General features: G+C 40.6%; 1 pseudogene; it reads left to right on the forward strand.

Moving 5' to 3' along the window:
• The window catches only part of LOC127489816 (26S proteasome regulatory subunit 10B pseudogene), a 59414-nt pseudogene that overhangs the window by 21934 nt on the left and 11816 nt on the right, over positions 1-25664 (forward strand).

A 25664-nucleotide genomic window follows, 5' to 3' on the forward strand; every position in this document is an offset into this window, starting at 1 on the left:
CACTTGATTTTGAATTTTAGGCATTTCTCATTTTAAATATGACTACTGTATGCTATAAACTTCCCTCTTAATGTTTTTGCTGTAATCAACAGTGTTTCACATGTTTTGTTTTACTTTTCATTTATTTCAAGATAGGTTTTATTTCCTTTTTAATTTCTTCAGTGATCACTCATCATTCAGTAGCATCTAGTTAAATTTCCAAATATTTATGAGTGTTCAATTTTTATTCTTATAGTTTATTCGTAGTTACCTAATAGGATTTCAGTCTTTTCAGATTTGCTGAGAATTGATTTGTGGACCCATATATGATATATCCAAAAAAAAAAATTGAGTGTGCTGATGAGAAGAATGTAGCTTTTAGGTTAAATGTCCTATAAATTTCTGTGAAGTCATTTACTTGATGTAATATTTTAGCTTTGGCATGTGTCATTATTTATATTGTATTTGGATGATCTGTCCATTGATGAGAGTGCATTGTTCAACTTACTCCCTATTGTTGTATAGGAATGTCTCTGCCTTTCGGTCTAATGGTATTTTCTGTGTATATCTGGGTGGTCTTGTGTTGGTTGCTTATATATTAATGATTGTTATGTCTTCTGCTAATCAAATTTAATCAATGCAATGTCCTTTTTATCTCTTTGTATAATTTTTGATTTCAAGTTTTTCATTTGTTATCAAGATAGCCAGTTCTCCTCGTTTTTATTTTCTGTTTGTGTGGAATATCTTTTTCTAGCCCTCCACTTTCAGTGTATGTGTGTCCTTGTGAAGTGAGTTTCTTATAGATATTATATAGTAGGGCCTTTTTTATTTAGTTCAAACTTTTATTCTTGAGATTTTTTTGACTTTTTTAAAAATTAAAGTTATATAAATTTCGTGCATTTCATAAATACAAATTTAAAAAGATAGTATTTCTTCCCAGCCGCACTCTAACCCTTCTTCCTCCTCCATCTCTATTCCCATTCTTATTTGTTTAGTAAGATTTATTTTTAGTTAACCTTAAATGCACAAGATTAAGCATGTACTTATTAGAGCTCAGCAAATAGTATGAAATAAATAAAACTGCTCCTCAACAGTTGAGACAAAGGCTGTTCAAACCATAGCATTTCAATGTCATTTTTATTTTTATAGATTACCATTTTTTACTGTTATTATAAATATTTTGCTCAAAATGTTTTATCTAAGGTACACAAACTTCATAAATTTCTTTTTTGAAATTTTTTTTATTTGAAAGGTAGAGCTATAGACAGTGAGAGAGAGAGGGAGGGAGACAGAGAGAAAGGTCTTCCTTCCATTGGTTCACTCCCCAAATGGCCGCATTGGTGCTGCGCCAATCCGAAGCCAGGAGCCAGGTGCTTCTTCCTGGTCTCCCATGTGGGTGCTGGAGCCCAAGCACTTGGGCCATCCTCCACTGCCTTCCTGGGCCACAGCAGAGAGCTGGACTGGAAGAGGTGCAACTGGGACTAGAGCCCGGCGCTCCTATTGGATGCTGGTGCCCCAGGCAGAGGATTAACCAAGTGAGCCACGGTGCCGGCCACAAACTTCATAAATTTCATTAATATAAACTTATGAACATAGTGATTATTTTCTACCCTATCAGTACTCCCACCTTTCTTCCTCCTCCGTCTCCTATTCGCATTCTCATTTTTTGTGAAGATCTATTTTCTTTTCTTTTTAAATATTTATGTATTTGTCTATATGAAAGGGTTACGCAGAGAGAGAAGGAGAGGTAGAGAGTCTTTCCTCCATGGGTTTACTCTCCAGTTTGCTGCAACTGCTGGAGCTGTGCCAATCTGAAGCCAGGACCAGGAGCTTCTTTTGGGTCACTCAACAAGTGCAGGCACCCAAGGACTCAGGCCATCTTCTACAACTTTCCCAGGCCATAGCAGAGAGCTGGATTAGAAGAGAAACAGCCAGGACTTGAACCAACCCCAGTATGGGATGATGGCACTGCAGGTGGCAGCTTTACCTGCTATGCCATGGCACCGGCCCATAAGATCTATTTTCAATTAACTTTATGCACATTTGATTACCTCTATAGTAAGTAAAGAGTTCAAGGAATAGTATGAAAAAAGAAAACCTGTTCCTCAGCATTTGAGATAATGGCTGTTCAAAGTAATCACATCTGAAATTGGCAGTTTAACTTCTGTGGATTACATTATAGATACACTATTAATTATTAACAGAAATTTGTGGAGAACATATTGTATTTGTCCTTTTGAGACTGGCTTATTTTGCTAAGTATAATGTTTTCCGGTTGTAACCACGTTGCTTCAAATGACAGGATTTCTTTTTTTTTTCTTTAGGACTGTGTAGTATTCTGTGGTGCACATATTGCAAAATTTCATTATCTTTTTTCAGTTAAAGCACATCTGGGTTGATTCCACATCTTAGCCATTGTGAATTCACCTGTAGTAAACATGGGGGTACATATCAGTCTTTCATAGGCTGATTTCATTACCCTTGGGTAAATTCCCCATAATGAGATGGCTGGGTCATATTGTAAATCTATATTCAGGTTTCTGAAGAATGTCCATACCATCTTCCACAGTGGCTGTATCAGTTTACATTCCCACCAACAGTGGATTAGGGTACCTTTTTCCACACATCCTCACCAGCTATTAGTTGTTTGTTGATATCTATATGAAAACCATTCTAATGGAGGTGAGGTGAGAACTTACCATGGTTTTGGGTGGCGTTTCCCTGAGGTTAGTGATCCTGAGCATTTTTGCATGTGTCTGTTGGATTTCCTCTTTGGAAAAATGTCTGTTTATCTCCTTCACTTATTTCTTAACTAGATTGTTTTGTTGTTGAGTTTCTTGAGCTCTTTATGTATCTGGTATAAATCCTTTACCAATTGCATAGTTTGCAAACAATTTCTTCCATTCTGTTGGTTGGATGTTCACTTTGTTGAGTGTTTTTTACAGTGCAGAATTTATTTGTTTAAAATGAGGAGTGGGGATGAAAAAGAGATATTTTCAGATCCTCCATCTGCTGATTCACTCCCCAAAGGCCAGCAAGAGCTGCGGATGGGCCAGGCTGAAGCCAGAAGCCTGGAGCTAGGAACCTTGGTCCTCAAGTACTGGAGCCATCATATATCATCTCTCGGGTATATTAGCACAAAACCTGGATCAGAAGTGGAGTGGCCAGGACTCAACTAGGCACTCCACTATGGGATATGCACATCCCAAGCAGCTGCTGAACCTGCTGAGCCAAAATACTCATTGCTATGTATGTATTTGAAAAACTGCCTTAAATGTATTTTATTTGAAAGGCATCATCCACCGACGCGCATGCACACACACACACACACACAGAGAGAGAGAGAGAGAGAGAGAGAGAGAGAGAACTCTTACCTGTATATTCACCACCAAAATGTCCACAACAGCAGGAGCAGGGCCAGGCCCAGCAGGCCAGAACTCAAGAGTTTCCCATGTGATGGCAGGAACCCAAGCACTGCTGCCTCCCAGGGTGCACATTAGCAAGCTGCTGGAATCCACAAGGGAGCTGGGACTGGAACCAAAGCACCCCCCATTAGGTTGGGAGCATCCCCAGACAAATCTTACTTCTGGGCCAAACGACTCCCCCCATATCAATGTTGAATACTCAACAATAGGATGAATAAATGAATGAATGAATGAGTGGCAAAGGGTTAGGAAGACAGTTAGGAATATGGAATTTGCTGTTTCCCAGGGCTTTGCAGCATGAGTGAGAAGGGCTTTTTGCCTCTCCTTGTTTCCTGCTTGGGAGCTCACCAGGGAAACTCAACTCTGAGTGTTTCTGCAGCCTTGCTTTTGCTTTGCAGAGTCTTGTAGAACAAAGCCCTCATGGCCCTTGCTTTACTTGTTTCTTTACCAAAGTGGATTTTGTAAGACTTGTATTTCAGCTTTGCAAAACAGTGTTGCCAGGACTGTTCACCTGGGGAGGCCAAGCATCCTCTTTCAAGAAACTGACATGTTTTGTCTACTATTGCTCCAGAAAGGATAGGGCTGGGCCCCAGGTGGGATCTATGCAGACATCCTGGGGAAGCTCAGGAGGGTTCCAGTCATTGGACATGGGGGCCAGGCCTGCCAAGGAGCCGGCCTCCCACAGGTGGTGAGCTAAGGGTGCAAGTCCCAGTGGCCCCCAGGTGAGGAGGGAGGGACCAAGGGACTGCAGCTCCTGGCTGTCAGGCCAGTAAGTGCCCACGGTTCTTGGTTGGCCACTTTTTTGGAGACAAACCCACACAGGAGCGTGTCTGTGAGAGAGCTGCAGCTTGACTTGGGGGGGGTGTGCCCCCATGGGAACCTTTGCATGTGCGGGGCCAGGCTGGGACATGGCTCCTCTACCCCATTCCTGACTCTTTCAAACTTTCTTCAGCTGGCGCTGTGGCTCACTAGGCTAATCCTCCGCCTAGCGGCGCTGGCACACCGGGTTCTAGTCCCGGTTGGGGCGCTGGATTCTGTCCCGTTTGCCCCTCTTCCAGGCCAGCCCTCTGCTGTGGCCAGGGAGTGCAGTGGAGGATGGCCCAGGTGCTTGGGCCCTGCACCCCATGGGAGACCAGGATAAGCACCTGGCTCCTGGCTCCTGGCTCCTGCCATTGGATCAGCGCGGTGCGCCGGCCGCAGCGCGCCGGCCGCTGCGGCCATTGGAGGGTGAACAAATGACAAAAGGAAGACCTTTCTCTCTGTCTCTCTCTCTCACTGTCCACTCTGCCTGTAAAAAAAATAAAAAAAAACTTTCTTCAAGCTCCAGGCACATTGCTGTGGCTGCTGGAGAGGAGGTGTCCACTGGCCTTAGCTGGGCGCGAGGTTCGCCCGAAGCACTTGACCCCCAGGCCACGTGGCAGCTGCAGAGACTCCCACTCCTGGGGTACACAGTGTGGGTGAACATGAATGGTGAGTGCGTGCTGGTCACGGGGAGGGTCCTGGAGCACCTGGGCACGTGTGGCTCTGTCAGGCCCAAGCCTCACCTTTCAGGGTTGCCCGGTTTTCTGCTTGGGCACCAACGCCACTGGGCCATCTGGAGTTGGGACTCTGAGGGCAGGAATGTGGCAACTCTTGCCAGTTCTTGCAGTTACTTCTCTGAGCAAAAAGTAGCAGAGATACGGGCTGAGTGCCCCATGTGTCGGTGCAGCACGTGGGCAGGTGCAGTAGGCACCTGGGCTGTGCTGGCTGGCACAGGTGCTTCTCTGCCGCACTTGATCTTGTGGCGGTGATGGTGATTAGGAAAGTGGGTTCTTTACAGACCCCAGGGAGGTGACATTTCTCATGATGGCATGCCCCTGCGGGAAGAGTTGGAACCATGCACAGGAGAAAATAGTGATTGCTAACTAACCAGCCACAGGGTCACGGCTGTGCTGGGTGAGTGAGGAGTCCTCGGCCAACCCACACAGCACCTGGAGGCAGAAGTGCTTTGTCATCACCATGTTACTTTACTGCTTTCTCTCACTGAGTTACAGCCACTGTTTTCTGTTATTAACAGAAATTTGCGGATAACGTATTATATTTGTCCTTTTGAGACTGGGTTATTTTGCTAAGTATAATGTTTTCCGGTTGTAACCACGTTGCTTCAAATGACAGGATTTCTTTTTTTTTCTTTAGGACTGTGTAGTATTCTGTGGTGTACATATTGCAAAATTTCATTATCTTTTTTCAGTTAAAGCACATCTGGGTTGATTCCACATCTTAGCCATTGTGAATTCACCTGTAGTAAACATGGGGGTACCTATCAGTGTTTCATAGGCTGATTTCATTACCCTTGGGTAAATTCCCCATAATGAGATGGCTGGGTCATATTGTAAATCTATATTCAGGTTTCTGAAGAATGTCCATACCATCTTCCACAGTGGCTGTATCCGTTTACATTCCCACCAGCAGTGGATTAGGGTACCTTTTTCCACACATCCTCACCAGCAATTAGTTGTTTGTTGATATCTATATGAAAACCATTCTAATGGAGGTGAGGTGAGAACTTACCATGGTTTTGGGTGGCGTTTCCCTGAGGTTAGTGATCCTGAGCATTTTTGCATGTGTCTGTTGGATTTCCTCTTTGGAAAAATGTCTGTTTATCTCCTTCACTTATTTCTTAACTAGATTGCTTTGTTGTTGAGTTTCTTGAGCTCTTTATATATCTGGTATTAATCCTTTATTAATTGCATAGTTTGCAAACAATTTCTTCCATTCTGTTGGTTGGCTCTTCACTTTGTTGAGTGTTTTTTACAGTGCAGAATCTTTTCAATTTTATGTAATCTTATTTGTAAATGCTATCTTTGATTGCCAGTGCTCTGGTGTTTTTTCCAAGAAGTTTTTGCCTATGATAGTGTCTTGCCGGTTTTCCTGAATGTCCTGTAAGAAATTGATGGTATTGGGTTGTCGATTTAAATCTTTAATCCATGTTGAGTGGATTTGTGTGTAAGCTGTAAGGTAGAGGTCTTGCTTCATACTTCTGCATGTGGAGATCCAGTTTACCCAGCACTATTTGTTAAAGAGACTTTCCTTGCTCTGGGCATTGATTTTAGCTCCTTTGTCAAAGACAGGGTGGTTGTAGAAGCATGGGTTGATATTTGGAGTTTCTGTTCTGCTCCATTGGTCTATCCATCTGTTTGTGCCAGTACCAGGCTGTACAACTGTCCTATAGTATGCCTTGAAATCAGATATTGTGATGCCTCTGGCTTTGTTTTTGTTGTTAAGATTGCTTTAGCATTTTGGGGTCTCCTGTGTTTCCAAATAAATTTAAGCATCTCTTTTCTAGATCTGTATTCTGATTGATATCACATTGAACCTATTAATTGCTTTTGGTAGTGTGGGCATTTTGATGATAATGATTCTTCCAATCTACCAACATGGACGATTTGTCCATTTTTGTTTCTTTTATTTCTTCCTTTATTGTTGTGTAATCCTCATATTAGATTTAGTTGCTGTCCTTGGTTAAATTTATTCCAAGGTATTTCATTTTTCTGTAGCTGTTGTGAATGGGATTGATCTTAGAAGTTCTTTCTCAGCCATGGCATTGTCTAGGTATTACAGAGGCTATTAATTTCTGTTTTTTTAAATATCTTGTTACGTTACCAAACTCTTTTATGAGTTCCAGTAGTTTCTTATTGGAGTCTTTTGGATGCACTACATACAGAATCATGTCATCTGCTAGTAGAGATAATTTGACTTCCTCCCTCCTAATTTTATCCTTTTAATTTATTTTTCTTTTCTGTTGGCTCTGGTAAAACTTCCAGGATTGTATTGATTAGCAATGATGAAAGTGTGCATCCTTGTCTGGTTCTGCATCTTAGTGAGAGTGCATCTAACTTTTCCATACAGTAGGATGCTTGTCCGGGTTTGTCATAAATTGCCTTGATTGTGGTGAGGAATGTTCCTTCTGTACCCAGTTTGCTTAGAGTTTTCATCATGAAACGGTGTTGTATTTTGTTAAATGGTTTCTCTGCACTGAGTGAGATAATCATATAGTTTTTGTTCCGCAGTTTGTTAATGTGGTGTATCACATTGTTTGATTTGCTAATGTTGAACCATCCCTGCATTCGAGGGGTAAATCCTTCTTGGTCTGGGTGAAGGATTTTTCTGATCTGTTGTTTTTGATTAGGTAGCATTTGCTGAGGATTTTTGTGTGTATATTCAACAGTGAAATTGCTCTGTAATTCTCTTTCTCTGTTGTATGTTTTTCTGATTTAGGAATTGAATCATGCTGGATTCATAGAAGGAGTTTTGGAGGATTCCCACCAATGAATTTGTTTTGAATAGCTTGAGAAGAATTGTGGAGTGAGTTCTCCTTTAAATGTCTGATAGAATTCAGCAGTGAAGTCATCCAGTCCTTGGCTTTTATTTATTGGGAAGATCTTACTGATTCACTTTCCTTCTTGGTTAATGGTCTGTTTAGGTTTTCTGTTTCATCATGGCTCAGTTTAGGTATGTTGTATATGTCCAGGAATCTATCCATTTCTTCTAGGTTTTCCAATTTGTTGGCATACAGTTTCTTGTCATCATTTCTGATGATTCCTTTTATTTCTATGGTATATGTTGTTGTGCTACCTTTTTCATCTCTAATTTTGTTGAATTGGGTATTCTCCCTTTTTGTTTAGTTGGCCTGATGGTATATTATTTTTTTCCAAAAAAGCAGCTTTTTTTACTGATCTTTGGTATTGTGTTTTGTATTTCAATTTTGTTAATATCTTCACTAATTTTAATTATTTCTGTTGTGCTACTAATTTTTGGTTCATTTCCTGTGTTTTTCTAGATCCTTGAGAGCTATTGATAGCTCACTTATTTGGTGCCTTTCCAATACCTTGATCTAGGCACCAATTGGTATAAACTTTCCTCCTAACACTTCTTTTACTTTATCCCATAAGCTTTGATATTTTCTATTGTCATTTCATTCGTTTTACAGAAATTTTTTGATTTATCTTTTGATTTCTTTTATGAGCCACTGTTCACTCAGGAGCATTTTGTTCGGTCTCCACATGTTAATATGTGTTCTGGAGATTCCTGAGTTTTTGATTTCCGGTTTCAGCCCATTGTGATCAGAGAAGATGTATGATATGATTTTGATTTTTCTGAATTTCCTGAGACATGCTTTATGGCCTATTCTGTGCCCTATTCTAGAGAAAGCTCCATGCCCTGGTAAGAAGAATATGTATTCTGCAACTGTAGAATGAAAATTTCTATAGATATCTATTAGGCGCTTCTGTTCTTATGTCAATGAACTCTGTTGTTTCTTTGCTAATTTTCCATCTGGTTGGTCTGTCCATTCCTGAACATGGGGTATTGAACGTTCCCATTTGTATTGTGTTGGAGTGCATTACTCCCTTTAGGTCCATTACCATTTATTTTAGGTATTCAGATGCCCTGTAATTATTGGGTGCATATATCTTTACTATAGTCACATCTGTTAATTAATCCCTCAGTTGTTATACAGTGTCCTTCTTTGTCTCTTTTAACAGTTTGTGTGTTAAAGTCTATTTTTTCTGATATTAGGTTGGTTACACCGATTTTTATTTTTTGGTTTCTGTTAGTGTGGAATAATTTTTTCCATCATTTCACTTTCAGTCTGTGCAAATCCTTGTAGGTGACATTTGTTTGTTGTAGGCACAAATAGATGGGTCTTGTTTTCAACCCATTAAGCTAGTCTGTGTGTTAACTGGAGAGTTGAGACCATTTATATTCCAGGTGACTGTTGATAATGACTTGACCCTACCATTTTCCCATAAATATTCCTGTTTTTCCTGTGGATTTCCTTTGTTGTTTTATTGGGGAATTGCTTTCACCTTTTTTCATAGTGATGACCATGTTTGTATATTCGTGTGTGTAGTGCTTCCTTAAGTAAGCGCTTCCTTTTGTAAGGCTGGATGAATGATGACAAGTTCTTTCAATTTCTTTGTTTTGGAAGGTTTTCATTTCCCCTTCATTGATAAATGAGTGCTTTGTGGGGTACAGTATTCTGGGTTGACCTTTTTTTTTTTCCTCTTAAGACTTGGGATATATTGTGCCATTCTCTACTAGCCTGTAGAGTTTCTGATGAGAAGTCAGCTGTGAGTCTAATTGGAGATCCTCTGAGAGTTATCTGGCATTTCTCTTATGCACATTTTAGAATCTTTGTTTCACAGTAGAGTTTTTGACTACAATATGTTGTAGTGAGGATCTTTTCTGGTTATGTCTATTAGGAGATCTGCGTGCTTCCTGTACTTGGATGTCCCTTTCATTCTCCAAATTAGGGAAGTTTAGTGTAATTACTTCACTAAAAAGGCCTTCTCATCAGTTCTCTCTTTCTCATAAATGCCTAAGACCTGTATGTTTGGTCATTTGATATTTTCCCAAAAATCTCCAAGACTGTTTTTAAGTTTTCTGATTTCTTCTTCTTCATATTTTTGGTTTGACTGTAAAATTTCAAGAAAATTATCTTCTAAGTTAGATACTCTTTCTTCTGACTCACTGAGCCTGTTGTTAAGATATTCCACCACGTACTTTATTTGAGCTATTGAGTTCTTGATTTCTAACATTTCATTTCATTTCATTTCATTTCTATTTAAAATTTCAATTTCATGGGAAAATTTTTCATTCATGTCATCTTTGGATTTCTTTAATTCGTGGATTTACTTCTGATGATTTCTAAGTAACCTACAATCAGTTTTTCAAATTCCCTATACAGCATTGCATCAATCTCTTCATGTTCGCATTCTAATAAGGAATTGTTTTTGTTTCCTAAATTCCTCTTTTTTCTTTTGTTTGATGATATAGTTTCTGGTGCTTGGTCTTCCATGCTGATATCTTTCTTATGCTTCATCAATTCTATTGTTAAAGGTCTCCACTGCATTTTTGTTTGTTCTGTTGCATTTTTCATTTCATTGAGATTTCTCTTTAAGATCTCAATTTCATGAGACAAATTTTCTTTCATGTCCAATATGGATTTCAGTAGTTCATGCATTTGCTTCTGATTACTTCTATGTATTTTACGATCAATTTTTTGAATTCCATTTCTTCATTTCTTTTATATCATCATCTTCACAATCTAGTATTGAAGTTTCATGGTTTTTTTAAGATTTATTTATTATTTATTTGAAAGCACTACACAGAGAGAGAAGAAAAGGCAGAGAGAGAGAGAGAAAGAGAGAGAGAGAGAGAGAGAGAGAGAGAGAGAGAGAGAGAAAGAGAGAAGTCTTCCATCAGCTTGTCATTACCCAGTTGGCCACAATGGCCGTTGTACACCAATCTGCAGCCAGGAGCCAGGAGCTTATGGAGATCTCCCATGTGGGTGCTGGGGTCCAAGGACTTTTGACACTGCTTTTCCAGGCCAGAGCAGAGCGCTGGATTGGAAATTGTTCAGCCAGAACTCGAAGTAGTACCCATATGGGATGTTGGCACGGCAGATGGCAGCTTTACCCACTATGCCACAGTTCTGGCTCCAAAGTGTCTTGTTCTTTTGGGGGCATCATATTGTCTTCTTATTCTTGTTTCTTGAATTGGTGTATTTATTGTTTGGCATTTGTGGAGATACTTGTTGGTTTTCTCTTTCTCTGTCTGTCTCTCTCTCTCTCCTTTTTTTTTTTTTTTTGCTGTGGCAACTTTTATCTTTGGACTATGACTGTGTAGATAAGTGGAAGGTTTTCTTAGTGAATATCTAGAGGCTTATAGTGGGTGTGGCCAGAGAGCTCTGTTCAGTTCTCCAGGGATAAGGGAATGCCCAAGGTGACACACCCAGGTTTGTTGTGGCAAATCTCTCTCTCTCTCTCTCCCTCTCTCTCTCTCATATCAAAAGGGAATTTACTCTGTGCAGCTGAGCTCCTCTCCTCAATGGAGACCCAGGCTAGAGTGCTAGCCCAAGTTTGTATTATATTTATCCGCTCTGTCCCAAGGTCCACACAAAGGATCTGTGCATTCCTCAGTGAAAGATCAGTTTCCCTAGCAGTATCTCTCACCAGGTAACCAGGAAACCCTGAGCATATGGAGTCTCCCACTGTAACTGCTCAAAGTCCTAGCCACACTGTGAGTCTTCCCACACACCCTCAGTTTTTTTTCCCTGTCCAAATACAGGCACCTCACACAGTCACAAGCTATCGGCCCCCTGTTAGTTCTCCACACCAGAATCAGGAGTCTCCACTTGGCTGGTTGCTGGGCAGAGATACGAGCTGGTGCACCTGTGATGTATCTCTGAAATGGAACCCTTCTACTGGCATGTTACAGGACGCTGTTGTAAACTGATTTGGGAGAGAGAAACGTGTCCATCCCATTCTTTTTCTTTTTTTCCTGTAGTTTGTCTAGTACAGTATCTCCCATGGGGCTCCAAGCCTGGTTCCCTCTAGACTCTTTCTGCAGCATTTTCGCCACTGCTTGGTCTGCTGTGGTTTTGTCTCACTTCACTTTCCAGTGCTGGTCCATAGGCTCTTGGCTGGGTAGGCTAGAGTCCTGAGCAATGTGCATCCATGCCTGCCATGTAGGTCCACCTGTCTCTCTAATTTCGGTAGAGTTTCCTCTGCCATTGACTCACTAATTCTTTCCTAAGATTACACTCTCTCCACATTTTTTAAACTATCATCTCCTGGGCTAGAAGCAAAGAGTTAAGCTCACTCCCTACTCTGCCATATTGGGACCTCCTATGAGTTCTAATAATCTCTGAGTAGAGTGTTTTGGATCCTCTATATACCCTTTTTACTTCAGGTTTTCATCATGAAAGGGTGTTGTATTTTATGAAATGCTTTTCCTGCTATTAATGAGATAATCATATCATTTTTGTTCTTCACTTTGTTAATGTGGTGTATCACATTGATTTGTGAATGCTAATAGTTGCTGTGTACCAGGGATAATACCCACTTTGTCCGGATGAATGATCATTTCTTATATGTTCTTGGATTCAATTGGCTAGTATTTTGATGATGATTTTTGTGTGTGTTTATCAGGGACATTTGTGTGTACTTTCTCTGTTGTATCTTTTTCTGATTTAGGAATTAAGGTGATACTGTCTTCATGGAAGGAGTTTCGAAGGCTTCCCTCTCTTTCAGTTGTTTTGAATAGCTTGAGAAGAAATGGAGTTAGTTCTTCTTTAAATGTCTGATAGAATTCAGCAGTGAAACCGTCCAATTCTAGGTTTTTCTTTGTTGGGAGTGTCTTTATTACTGAATCAATTTGTGTCTTGTTTATTGATCTGTTAGGTTTTTCTGTGTCTTGGGTCAATTTTGGTGGGTTGTGTGTGTCCAGGAATGTTTTTCTTCTAGGTTTCCTGATGTGTTGGGCTACAGCTCTTTGTAGTAATTCCTGATGAGAAGTCAGCTTTGAGTCTAATTGAAGATACTCTGAAAGTAATCTGACATTTCCCTTTATGCACATTTTAGAATCTTTTCTCTATGTTTCACTGTGGAGCATTTGACTATAATATGCCATGGTGAAGGTCTTTTCTGGTCATGTATATTAAGAGTGCTTTGTGTTTCTAGTACTTGGACATACTTTCTCCAAATTCGGGAAGTTTTCTGTAATTATTTCACTAAGAGGCCTTCTAATCTATTCTCTCTTTCCATGCCTTCAGTAACCCCTAAGACCCTATATTGTGTCATTTGGTAGTATCCCATACATCTCCAACCCTATTTTTCACTTTTCTAATTTCTTCTTCATTTTTTTGTTTGTTAATTTTCCAGAGATTTGCCTCATGAATTCTGTTGTTAACCCTCAGTGGGTGCTGTTCTCATCTGTGGTTCTGTGGTTCTGCGGTTCTGCATGATTGCCACAAAGGGTCTGGCAGTGTTCAGTGTGAGCACAGATCCTGCTGCAGTGACCCACCCCAGGCAGCCAGGGTGCTGAGCTTATGGAGCTACCCAAGTATTTTCCCAGAAACCAGCTACACCGTGCACCCTCTCCTGCATGCCTGGGTTCCCACAGTCTCAGTACCAGGGCTCCCATAGACACAGGGTGCAGAAGACCCACTCCACCGCACTAACCTGTTCTGTCCTTGGAGAGGCTGAGAACTTCTGAGAGCCAGTTGCCTATGGGTGCTCCACTTAGGCAGTTTGAGCTCCAGAGCCTGCGTTATGTTGAGAGGCTAAGGGCTCATGATAATCATAGGTGTGTTCCCAGCCCCCTGTCAGTCTTTCCATGCAGATTGGAAGTCGGTGGGGAACACAGATTTTTCCCTGTGGTGAAATCCCTGGTCATACATGTCCACAAGAGCTGCTGGCCACAGCACTGCTTGTTTCACAATCATGCTTCTCCCCGCCAGTTTATGGACACTTAGAAGAGTCCCTGCAGCTAGTGATGATGTCGGAATGGCTCCTTATCCCTGCCTGTTGCTGGGTGTGTGCACCTGGGCTGTTGCTACTTGAGACAAGATGGCGCCTTTTCCCTGACTGTTGCTGGGAGCCTGCACAAGAGCTGCTGCAGCTACTAGCATATCCAATATGGTGACTGCCCTCTCTGAGCTGGTTGTTGGGGGCTGTTGTGAGGGGATGGGGAGAAATTGTCTCTCTTTTCTGCTGGGTTAGGGGATACTCGTTACCCTCAGGGTCCAAGTCACACCCCAAGACAGTGTAGTCTGCTAGGCTGTCTCTGCAGCTATTTCATCAGTGGCATGGGCTACTGCAGTCTGATCTCACCTTGGTCTTCAGAGCCGGCACTTTCTCCAGCTCTCACCTGCTGGGTCTTGTGTTGTATCAGTGCTTGTTGCAGCTTCCACACAGATCCACAGCATCTCTCCTCCTCTTACAGAATCTCCAGTCTCCCCTGAGAATGCACTTTCTTGCCTTTTTTTCTATTTTATCCTAGCCTATAGCAGTCCTCCCTTTCCCTATTCCTCCATGTTGGAATCCCCTCTGAGGAGTTTCTCTTTTGTTTATATTCTCAAAATGAATTTTTGATTTCTTGATCTTTTTTAATTTCATTTATTCATGCTGTGACATATATTATTTCTCACCTCCTTCTGGTTAAAGGTTGTGATCTTATTTATCTAAGTTTTTGAGATGCATCATTAGATGTTTAATTTGAAACATTTCTCTTTTTTAATATAATCACTATATGCTATAAACTTACCTCTTAATAATGCTTTTGCTGTAACTCACAGGAGTTAATATGTTGTGTTTTCATTTTCATTTATTTCAAGAACGATTTTATTTCCTTTTAAATTTCTTCAGTGTCCCATTGTTCATTCAGGAGCATCTTGTTTAATTTCCATACATTTTTTGAGTGTTCTGTTGTTGTTCTTGTTTATTTCTAGTTACTTGATAGGATTTCAGTCTTTTCAAATTAAATGAGAGTTGATTTGTGGCCTAATGTGTGGTATACCCTGAAAAAATGTTCAATGTGGTGAATAGAATGTAGCTTTTGGTCTGTTAGGTCATTTGTTTGATGTTATGTTTCAACTCTGATGTGTCTTTACTTATTTTCTATCTAGATGATCTGTCCATTGATGAGAGTGCATTGTTGAAGTCACCCACTTTTATTGTCTAGGAGTGTGTCTCTTTCTTTAGGTCTAATAGTACTTTCTATATATAACCGGTGGTCTTGTATTCAGTACATAAATATTTATGATTGCTATGTCTTCTTTTGGAATCAAAAGTTTTATCCGAATACAATGTCAATTTTATCTCTTTTTACAAATTTCTATATAAAGAATACTATGATATGCTTCATTGATGATATCCAATTTCTATATTAAAGACCTTGAAAAATGTACCCTTGGTTTAAACTGATTCTTTTTTAAAAGATTTATTTATTTATTTGAAAGGCAGAGTTACAGAGAGACAGAGGCAGACGCAGAGGTGGGGGTGTGGAGAGAGAGAGCTCTTCCACATTTTGTTGGTGCAGGGGCCCAAGGCCTTGGACCATCTTCTGCTTTCCCAGTCCGTAGCAGAGAGCTGGATTGAAAGTGGAGCAGCCGGGACTCGAACCTGTGCCCCATTTGGGATGCCAGCACTGCAGGTGGTGGCTTCATCCACTATGCCACAGCGCTGGCCCCTAAACTGATTCTTGACAATAATTTGTGAACTGAAAAAATATCAACCATGCAACCACTGGTAAATTTTCACCAAATCATTCACATGACCAGTGAGCAGGACTAAAACAGTGGTCTTATTGCACAGTGCATATGGCCAATCTTAGAATTCTCCCATTAGTATCTATGTAGTTTCAGATTCTTTTTGGGGTTGCCAGGTAAAAATACATTAGTAATATAAGTTATCTTTACAAAATCATATCATCTGTAGTATTTTAAGGCATATTTTACAAGCTTTATAATGAGTTTTTATAATTAAATACTCATTGGGGGTTCATAAGAAATGATTTGGGGTAGCTATTGCTAAATGATGTGTCCCTCAATATGCATGTGTTGAAATGTAATACTCAATGTGTTGTTATTTAGGAGCAGGGGTGCTGGGAGGTGACTGGATCATGAGGGCAGATCTTCTGAGAATGCTATCACTGCCCTTATTTTTTTAAAAAAAGGTTTTATTTACTTATTTGAGAAGCAGAGTTACAGACAGAGAGAAGAAGGAACAGAGAGAAAAGACTTCCATCTGCTGGTTCACTCCCCAATTGGCCACCATGGCCAGAGCTAAGCCAATCAGAAACCAGGAACCAGTGTATTCCAGGTCTCCCACATGGGTACAGGGGTCCAAGGGCTTGGGCCATCTTCCACTGGCACTGGTTTCCCAGGCCGCAGCAGAGAGTTGGATCAGAAGTGGAGCATTTGGTACTCAAACCCATGCCAATGTGGGATGCCTACCTGAAGGTGGCTTTACCCACTACGCCACAGCACCCTTTTAAGAATGGCTTGATGGAGCAGCTTGTTTACCCCTTTGCAATTCTGCCACATGAGGGCACACAGACATTAGCGAGCAAAGCTTCACCAGACACCAAGTCCCCTAACACTGTGATCTTGGACTTAACAGCCTCCAAAAGAGTGAGTAATAAATTCCTGTTGTTTACAAACTTCTCAGTGTAATGCGTTTTCTTACAGCATCCCAACTCGACTAAATGGAGTAAATAATCAGAAAAGTTTAGAAATGGGTGGGCATGAGGCACAGCAGGTTAATCTGACATTTGGGATGTCAGCATCCTGCATCAACCTGCCTGGTATGAGTCCCAGGTCCTCCATGTCCAATTCAGTTTCCTGGTAATTTACCTGGGAGGCAACAAACAATGGCCCAACATTCCTGCCACCGACATTGTAGACAGAGATGTAGTTCCTGGCTCCTGGCTTCTGCCTGGCCCAGTCCTGGCTTTTGGGGGCATTTGAGGAGTAAGTCAGCAGGTAGAAGATCTCTCTTTGTGCCTCTTTCACTCTGTTGGCAAATGAATACATAAACCTTATGAAAAACATTGATGACATGACTTTGGTAAATGTTTCATCAAGTAAGAAGTTTAAGAATAAAACATGGGGCTGGCACTGTGGTATCACATACAAGCTCTGGTTCAAATCCTGGCTGTTCTACCTCTGATACAGCTCCCTGCTAATGCATCTAGGATAGTAGCAGAGGATGGCCCAAGTGCTTGGGCCTCTGCACCCTTGTGGGTGACCCAGAAGAAGCTCTTGGCTCCTGGTTTCATCGTGGATGAACCCTGGCTGTTGTGGCCATTTGTGGAGTGAAGTGAGCAGACGGAAGATCTCTTTCCTTCTCTCTCTCCTTCTCTCTGTATGTAACTGTGCCTTCCAAGAAAATGAAGTAAATCTTTAAAAAATGTGAAAATGTATAGTACTGTATTCAGTTAGAGTGGTGAGAGTGGATGTCCTTGTGTTGTTACAGATTTTGACAAAATGCGTTCATCTTCTCCTCATTCACTATAATATTGGCTGATTCTTTGTCAAGTATCACATTTATGTTTTTGAGGCATGTTCCTTCTATGCCTAATTTGTGGAGGTTTTTTTTTTTTATGCCATGAAAGGGTAATGAATCATATCAAATGCTTTCTCTGCATCTAATGAGAGTATGGTTTTTATTCTTTTATTATGTTGATTAATTTATGATATTTATTGTTTTGAAAATATGGGACCACCATGGCATTTCTGGGATCAATTCCGATTGATAGTTATGTATGAGTTTTTTGATGTTTTCAATTGTTTATTTAGTACTCTGTTGAGAATCTTTTTATCTATGTTCTTCAAGAATATACGCCTGTAGTATTCTTTCCATTTTGTGTCTTGGTTTGTTTTTGGCATCAAAGGGATGTTGGCCTCCTAAAAAGTGTTTGACAGTGTTCCATCCTGTTCAGTGTTTCCAAATAGTCTGAAGATTGTTGGAGTTTATCTTTAAATGTTTTGTAGAATTGGGTAGTAAAGCCATCAAGTCATGGGTTTTTTATTGATGGAAGAATTTTGCTTACTGCTACAATGCCATTACTTTTTGTGAGTCTGTTAGATTGTCTTTATCTTCTGGATTAAATTTGGTAAGTTACTTGTATTGAAAAACTTCTCCATTTTTCTCAGTTTTCCAGTTTATTAGCATATAGTATTGAATGGCAGTTTCTTTTGAAGCCTTGTATTTCAGTAGTGTTGATTATACTGTCTGCTTTTTCATCTAATCTTATTTATTTGAGGTTTTGAGGTTTTTTTCTCTTTTTTTCTTTGTCATTCTTGTTAGAGACTGATTTAGTTTTTAAAAATTTTATGTGAGGTAAACAAATTTCATGTACTTGCCATATACATATTCAGGAACGTATTGATTCTTCACACCCAACGCTTCCTCTAGCCCATGCTTCCATACTTCTTCCTCTTCCCTCTCCTGTTTCCACTGTTAATTCTAATAGAAAAATATTTTCAGGTAACTTTATACTCATAATAGTCACTATTCACTAAGTAAAAAGTTCAACAAATAGTATGAAGAAAATAAATTGTTCCTCAAAGTGAGACAAGGCTTGTAAAAGAAAGCATCATATCTCAAAATACTCATTTTATTCCTACACATTATTACCTGTTAAATACTCTCTTAGTCACCGCAGATCAGGGACAACATGTGGGATTTGTCTTTTGGGGACTAGCTTATTTCACTAAGTATAATGTTTTCTAGTTATATCCATTTTGTTGCAAAAGACTTCATTGCATTTTTTCCTGCTGAATAGCATTCCATAGTGTATATATACCACAGTTACTTTTTTTCAAGATTTATTTTTCTGAGAGGCAGAGTTGAGAGAGGGAGAGATAGAGAACAAGAGGTCTTCCATCTGAGAATGAGAGGTCTTCCTTCTGGTTCACTCTCTAAATGGATGCAATGGGTAGAACTGGGCTGATGTGAAGCCAGGAGTCAGCAGCTTCTTCTGGGTTTTCCACACAGGTGCAAGGGCCCAAGGATTTGGGCCATCTTCTACTGTTTTCCTAGGCCTTCATCAGGGAGCATCCAGGCTTCGAACAGGCACAACTATGGGATGCTGGTGCATCAAGTAGGAGGCTTAACCCACTTTGTGCTGGCCTCCATAATTTCTTTATCTAATCGTCATTTGATAGACATCTGGGTTGATTCCATATCTTAGCTGTTGTGAATTGAGCAGCCATAAACATGTGGGTACAGATAACTCTTTCATCTGCTGATTTCAATTTGTTTAGGTAAATTCCCATGAGTGGCATTGCTGGTTCATATGATTCATCTATTTTCAGCCTTTTGAGGTGTCTCCATACTGTCTTCCACAATGGCTTCACCAGATTACATTCCCAATGGATTAGGGTACTGTATTATTATTATATTATTATTATGTGTTATTAATATTAATAATATTAATATTATAATTATATTAATAATTGAGAGGAAGAGTTACAGACAGTGAGAGTGAGAGACAGAGAGAAAAGTGTTCCATCCAATGGTTCACCCTCCAAATGGCTGCAACGGCCAGAGCTGCACTGATCCAAAGCCAGGAGCCAGGTGCCTCTTCCTGGACTCCCATATGGGTGCAGAGGCCCAAGCACTTGGGCCATCCTTCATTGCTTTTCCAGGCCACAGCAGAGAGCTGGACTGGAAAAGGAGCAACTGGGATTAGACTCGGTGCCCATATGGGATGCCAGCACCGTAGGAGGAGGATTCACCACGTGCACCACAGCACAGGTCTGTCCCTAGGGTACTGTTTTGCCACATCCTTTCCGGCATTTTTTGTTTGTTGATTTTCTGTATGTGAACCATTCTGACTGTGGTGAGGTGAAACTTCATTGTGGTTTTGTTTTGCATTTCCCTAATGGCTAGTGATCCTGAGCATTTTTCATGTGTCTGTTGTCCATTTGAATTTCCTTTCTTGAAGAATTTCTGTTCAAGTCTGTTGCCCATTCTTAGCTGCATAGTTTGTTTTGTTGTTGTTGAGTTTCTTGAGCACTTTATACATGCTGGAAATTAACACTTTATCAGTTACATAGTTTGCAAATATTTTCTCTCACTTTGCTGAGTTTTTGTTTACAGTGCAAAAGCTTCTCAGCTTCATGTAATCCCATTTGTGTGTTTTTGCTTTTGTTGTCTGTGCTTCTGGGTTCCAAGAAGTCTGCACATGGCAATGTCTTGCATCATTTCCACAATGTTCTCTAAGAATTTGATGGTATTGGGTTGTACATTTGGGTCCTTGATCCTTTTTGAGTAGATTTTTGTATCAGAATAAGGTAAGTTTTTATTTTCATACTTCTGCATGGGAGATCCACCTTTTATGCATCATTTTTTGAAGAGACTGACTTTGTCACATGGTTGGATTTTTATTATTTGTAGATGTGTGGATTGAGTTTTGGAGTTTCTATTGTGTTCCATTGGTCCACATGTGTAGTTTTTGCCAGTATCAGGCTGTTTTGATTGTAACTGTCCTGAAGTATGTCTTGAATTCTGGTATTGTGATGCTTCTGGCTTTGAAGTTTCCATCAGCTATTCTGGGTCTCTTGTGTTTCCATTTGAATTTTAGCATCTTTTTCCCCTAGATCTGTAAAGAATGTAATTGGCATTTTAATTGGGATCACGTTAATCTGTAAATTGCTTTTGGTACTATGGACATTTTGACAATATTGATTATTTTAGTCCTTGAACATTAAAGATTTTTCCATTTTCTGTGGCTTTTGTTCCTTTCACTAATGTTTGCTAATTTTCATATTAGATATCTTTGGCATCCTTGTTTAAATTGATTCCATGGTATTTAATTTTTTATAGCAATTGTGAATGGGATTGCTCTTAGAAGTTCTTTCCCAGCCATGGCTTTTTATATATAGACTATTGATTTTTGTGTTACTTTTATATCTTGCCACTTCAGCAAACTCTTTTTATGAATTCTAGTAGTCTCTCCGTAGAGACTTTTATTTCCCCTATGTATAGAATCCTGTCATCTGCAAGTAAGGGTAATTTGACTCCCTCCTTCCCAGTTTGTATCCTTTGATTTCTTTTTCTTGCCTAATAGGTCTGGCTAAAACTTCCAGGTCTATATTGAATAGCAAGGGCACAAGTTGTCATCCTTGTCTGATTCCAGCTCTTCACGGGAATGCTTCCAACATTTCCCCATTCATAAAATGCTGTCTATAGGTTTGTCATAAATTGCCTTGATTATGTTGAGCAATGTTCTTACTATACTCAGTATAGTTTTCATTATGAAAGGATGTTGTATTTCATCAAATGCTTTTTCTGCATCTATTGAAATAAGCCTATGGTTTATTTGAAAGTTTTATTTATTTATTTGTGAGGCAGAATTATAGACGGAGTAGGAGAGACAGACTTTTTAATTGGTTGGCATACAGTCCTTTGTATTAGCTCCTGATGGGTAAATCTTTCAATCATCTGTAGTATCTGTTGTTCCCTTTCATTTTTCATCTCTGACTTTACTGATTGGGGTCTTCTTTTTTTTTAAAGATATTTGGGCCAAGAGTGTATAAATTTTTTAAGCAAGTTCTTCATTTCACTGATTTTCATATTCTTTTTTGCTTTCAATTTTGTTTATTTCTCCTCTAATTTTAATTATCTCTTTCCTCTTGATAATTTTGCAATGGATATCATTTGTTTTTCAAGGGCACTACATTGGTGGCTCACTTATTTGATGCTTTTCCAATTTCTTGATATAGGCACCAATTTCTCTAAACTTTCCATTTAATACTCTTTTTCCGTATGTCATAAGTTTTGATATGTTTTACTGTCATCTTTAATCGTTTCCATCTTTTTAAAATTTTTTCTATAACTCACAGTTCATTCAGGAGCATGTTCAGTCTCCATGTGGTTGTATATGTTCTTGATGTTCTTGGTGTGGTCATTCGCCCCTTCATTCCATGTGGTCGTGGAAGATGCATGGTATGATTTACATATTTTTTGAATTAGCTGAGACTTATGGCCTACCTTATTGTATATCCTGGAGGGTGGCTCAAGGCCTTAGTTCCTGTCAAACCATGTGGGAGACGTGGATGAAGATCCCACTTCTCAGCTTTAGTCCCATCTTGAGGGCATTTGGGGAGTGACTCAGTAGATGAGAATTGTCTCTTGCTATCTCACTCATCATGAATTATTAAAAATTTTACCTCTCTTTTTACCTAGAAACTTTTGATTTAAAGTATTCAAACTTGATGTATTTCATATATACAAATTTAAAAGCACTGAATATTCCCACTCTAACCTCCCTGCCTCCTACTCACCCACCCAAACATGCTCCCATCCCTCTTCATTTTTTTGTAGAGTTATTTATTTGAAAGTCAGAGTTACACAGAGAGAGGAGAGGTGGGGGGGCAGAGAGAGACAGAGACAGAGAGAGAGGTCTCCCATCCGATGGTTCACTCCCCAGTTGGCCACAATGGCCAGAGCTGTGCTGATCTGAAGCCAGGAGCCAGGAGCTTCCTCTTTGTCTCCCACATGGGTGCAGGGGCCCAAGGACCTGGGCCATCCTCCACTGCATTCCCAGGCCATAGCAGAGAGCTGGATCGCAACCGGAGAATCTGGTTCTCAAACTGGCCCCCATATGGGATGCCGGTGCTCCAGGCCAGGGCGTTAACCTGCTGCGCCACAGCACCAGCCTCAGCTCCTATCCCTCTTCATCCCCCATCCACTATTCCCATTCTTATTTTATAGAGAAATCTATTTTCAATTATTTTATACTCATAATATAAACCCTACACTAAGTAAAGAATTCAACAAACAGTCAAAAGAATTGAAAAAAAAAAAATCCGTTCCTAAACAGGCAAGACATGGTTTGTTTAAAATTATTATATCCGCAAGACGAGTTGCTTAAAATCAATATATGTCAAAGTGTCAATATAACTTCTATAGATCACCTTTTTAGGTACTCTGTTACCACAGATCAGGGAGAATATACAGTATTTGTCTTTTTTGGAAAGGCTTATTTTACAAAGTGTAAGGTTTTACAGTTGCATCCATTTTTTTTTTTTTTTGCAAACAACAGGCCTTTTTTGTTTTTTTTTTTTTTGTATCAGAATAGGTTACCTACCTAGAGCACACTTGAGATCAACACAGGCCCGCTATTCTAGCCTGGAGACAAGACAGCTGTCACCCACGTTTTTACGCTGCCTGGACGCTTCTGGTGCTGCTGTGCTTGCTGGGAGGGAGAGGAGGGTCTTAGATGGCTGGCGCTTGCGCAGTCGGCCTGGTGGAGAGCAAGAAGATGTATCCGGCGGTGGCGGCATGTTGTCGGCTGCAGGAGTTGTCGGCTGATGGCGGCGTTTTCGGCAGAGGTACAGGCCCGGAGAGTGCAGGAGTGAAGGTGAGTTTTTCTTATGAAACAATGAGAGGCCTGGGACCTCGAGGGCGGGGTGTGTTCGTGGCTCCTCGGAGCAGTGTAGACACTCAGGTCCTCAGGCTGGGCGGTCGTGGGGGCGGGCGGTGGCTTAGCTGTGGGAAGTGGAGAAGCGGGTGGCTGGGCTTGCGCTGGAGGACAAGACTGCGGGTTACAAGGTATGTTTATTTGTAACCTGTGACTTATTTATTTCGTCAGTTCTAGCAGTGTTTTTGGTGGGTGTTTTAGTTTTCATTGATTTCTATGATTGTTTTTAGGATGTCTCTATCTTCTGGAATTAATCTTAGTAGGTTACGTGTACTTGTTATCCAGGAATTTCTGCCTGTCTTCCTGGTTTTCCAGTTTGTTAGCATATGGTACTGAAAAGCTATTTCTTTGAAACCTTGTGTTTCAGTGATGTTGGTTGTGATGTCTGCTTTTTTGTCTGTAATTTTATTTACTGGAGTTTTTATCGTTTTTGTTAGTCTGGCTAGGAGATTATGTACTTTTTTAAAAAATTTTTTGACAGGCAGAGTGGACAGTGAGAGAGAGAAACAGAGGGAAAGGTCTTCCTTTGCCGTTGGTTCACCCTCCAATGGCTACTGCGGCCGCGCGCGCTGCAGCCGGCACACCGCCCTGATCCGATGGCAGGAGCCAGGTACTTCTCCTGGTCTCCCATGGGGTACAGGGCCCAAGCACTTGGGCCATCCTCCACTTCACTCCCAGGCCACAGCAGAGAGCTGACCTGGAAGAATGGTAACCTGGACAGAATGCGGCACCCCGACTGGGACTAGAACCCGGTGTGCCAGCGCCACAAGGCAGAGGATTAGCATAGTGAGCTGCGGCACCGGCAGGATTATGTACTTTTAAAAATTTTATATTAGGTATGTAAATTTCATGTATTTCTTATATACAGATTCAGAACATACATACTGGTACTTCTTTCACGCTACCATCTCTCAAACCTACACTCCTAGCCTTCTTCTTCCTCCTTCTCTTGTTTCTACTCTTAATTCTTCTAATTATCTATTTTCAGTTAACTGCATATACATATGATATGGTAACTGTATTCAACCGGAGTATGAAGAAAAAAGCACTGTTCTTTAAAAGTGAGATAAGAACTATAGGAAACCATCTTATCGCAGAATGTCATTTTGTCTCCTACACATTACATTTAGGTACTCTATTAGTTACCGCAAATTAGGGAAAAAATACGTTATTTGTCCTTTTGGGACTGGCTTATTTCACTGAATATACTGGTTTCCAGTTACATCCATTTTGTTGCTAAAGACAGCATTTCTGTGTTCCCCAATGGTGATATTCCATAGTGTATATATGCCATAATTTCCTTATCCAGTCATCAGTTCATGGACACCAGGTTTGATTCCATATCTTAACTGTTGTGAACTGAGCTGCACTAAAGGTGGAGGTACTGATAACCCTTTCAAATCTGCTGAGTTCATTTCCTAGGGGTAAATCCCAAGGGGAGGGATTGCTGAGTCGTATGGTAGATACATTTTCAGCTTTCTGAGGTATTCCCATACTGTCTTCTGCAATGGCTTTACCAGTCTACATTCCCACCAAACAGTGAGTGGATCAGGGTAACATATTCCCCAGGCCGGCACTGTGGCTCGCTAGGCTAATCCTCCACCTGTGGCGCTGGCACACCGGGTTCTAGTCCCGGTCGGGGCGCCGGATTCTTCCCCGGTTGCCCCTCTTCCAGGCCAGCTCTCTGCTATGGCCAGGGAGTGCAGTGGAGGATGGCCCAAGTGCTTGGGCCCTGCACCCCATGGGAGACCAGGAAAAGTACCTGGCTCCTGCCATCGGATCAGCGCAGTGTGCTGGCCGCAGCACGTGCGGCCGCGGCAGCCATTGGAGGGTGAACCAACGGCAAAGGAAGACCTTTCTCTCTGTCTCTCTCTCTCACTGTCCACTCTGCCTGTCAAAAAAAAATATTCCCCAAATCTTCAGCAGCAGTTATCATTTTTTGATTTCTGTATGAGAGCCATTCTGACTGTGGTCTGGTGAAACCTCATTGCCATTTTGTTTTGCATTTCCTTGATGGCTAGTGATCCTCAGCATTTTTTCATGTGTCTGTTGGCCATATGGATTTCCTTTCTTTTTTTATAGTTAATATGTTCCATTTAATGTGTTATGTTGGAGTCTTTTATGTGAAATTACAGTCACCCAGTACTAGTTGCTTTTCATGCTTGTTTGTTGAATAAAACTCATCAGGGAAAGCATCCATGCCAGAGTAGAACATAAAGAATTATAAAACAGTCACCCTGGAGAATATGGATTTCCTTTCTTGAAACATGCCTGTTCATGTCCTTTGCCCATTCTTAACTGGATTTTTTGGTTTGTTGTTGAGCTCTTTGTAGTTTGTGGATATTAATCTTTGATCAGTTTCATAGTGTGCAGACCATTTTCACCCATTCTTTCAGTTGCCTCTTCACATTGCTGAGTGTTTCTTTTGCAGCACAGAAGCTTTTCATCTTGAGGGAATCACATTTGTCTGTTTCTGTTTCTGCTTTTATTGCTTGTGCTTCTGCT

Source organism: Oryctolagus cuniculus, chromosome 19, assembly GCF_964237555.1.
Source record: "Oryctolagus cuniculus chromosome 19, mOryCun1.1, whole genome shotgun sequence".
NCBI lineage: Eukaryota > Metazoa > Chordata > Mammalia > Lagomorpha > Leporidae > Oryctolagus > Oryctolagus cuniculus.